This window comes from Corapipo altera, unplaced genomic scaffold (genome assembly GCF_003945725.1).
Source record: "Corapipo altera isolate COAL_440 unplaced genomic scaffold, ASM394572v1 193, whole genome shotgun sequence".
NCBI lineage: Eukaryota > Metazoa > Chordata > Aves > Passeriformes > Pipridae > Corapipo > Corapipo altera.
In genome coordinates, this window is record NW_020884996.1 from 450562 (window position 1) to 452153 (window position 1592).

Sequence of the window (1592 nt, forward strand, 5' to 3'; positions counted from 1 at the left end):
AAAAAAAAAAAAAAAAATTAAAAAAATCCATGCGGGGGGGGGGGGAGAGCGGGGGGCGCTGACGTCACCGCGGGGCCGATGCCGGGGGGCGGGGCCACGCCTTAAAGGGGCCGCGCGCACGTGGGGAGCGGAGGCGCGAGGGAGGGGGGCGAGGGGGGTCCCCCCGATGTGGTCAGTGTATGGGGGACCTCCCAATATATTTAATGTATTCAGTATATTTCCCCTGTATATATACGTAAAATACAAATATAGAGTATATGCTAATATAGAGTATATACTGATATATAGTATATACTAACATATAGTATATACTAATATATAGTAAATAGTAATATATAGTATATACTAACATATAGTATATACTAATATATAGTAAATACTAATATATAGTATATAGTAATATATAGTAAATACTAATATATAGTATATACTAACATATAGTATATACTAATATATAGTATATACTAATATATAGTATATACTAACATATAGTATATACTAATATATAGTATATAGTAATATATAGTAAATAGCAATATATAGTATATACTAATATATAGTATGCAAATATATATAATATATAAATGTGTAATATATAAATATAGATTTTATATAAATGTATAAAATATGCAAATGTATAATATAAGTATCTTCGTTCGTGAAGCCTAGCCATGATAATATAAGTATATAAATATAAAAACATATAAAAATATATATTATATATAAATATATAAAAATGTGTAAAATATATATTATATACAAATATATAAAAATGTGTAAAATATATATTATATTTAAATATATAAAAATCTGTAAAGTATATGTTATATATAAATATATAAAAATGTGTAAAATATATGTTACATATAAATATATAAATATATAAAATATAAGTTATATACAAATATCTAAAAAGATATACCATATATATTATATATAAATATATAAAATATAAAATATATGTTATGTATAAATATATAAAAATTTATATCGAATACATATTATAAATAAATATATAAATATATAAACATATAAATATATTTACATTATATATAAATATCTAACAATATATAAATATATGCTATATATAAATATCTAAAAAGATATACCATATATATTATATATAAATATATAAAATATATGTTATGTATAAATATATAAAAATTTATATCGAATACATATTATAAATAAATATATAAATATATAAATATATTTACATTATATATAAATATCTGAAAATGTATAAAATATATGTTATATATAAATGTCAAAAAATGTATAAAATATGTTACATATAAATATATAAATATATAAAATATATGTTATATAAATATTAAAAATATATAAAATATATATTATGTATAAAAATATATAAATATATATAGACTATATATTATAAATAAATATATAAACATATAAAATATAAATATATTTATATTGTATATAAATATATAAAAATTTACAAATATATAATATATACATATATATGTATAATATATAATATATATAATTCTGTATGATATATGAATATATAATATATGATTATATATAATATGTAAATATGTACCATATATTTATTTTATATACTGTGT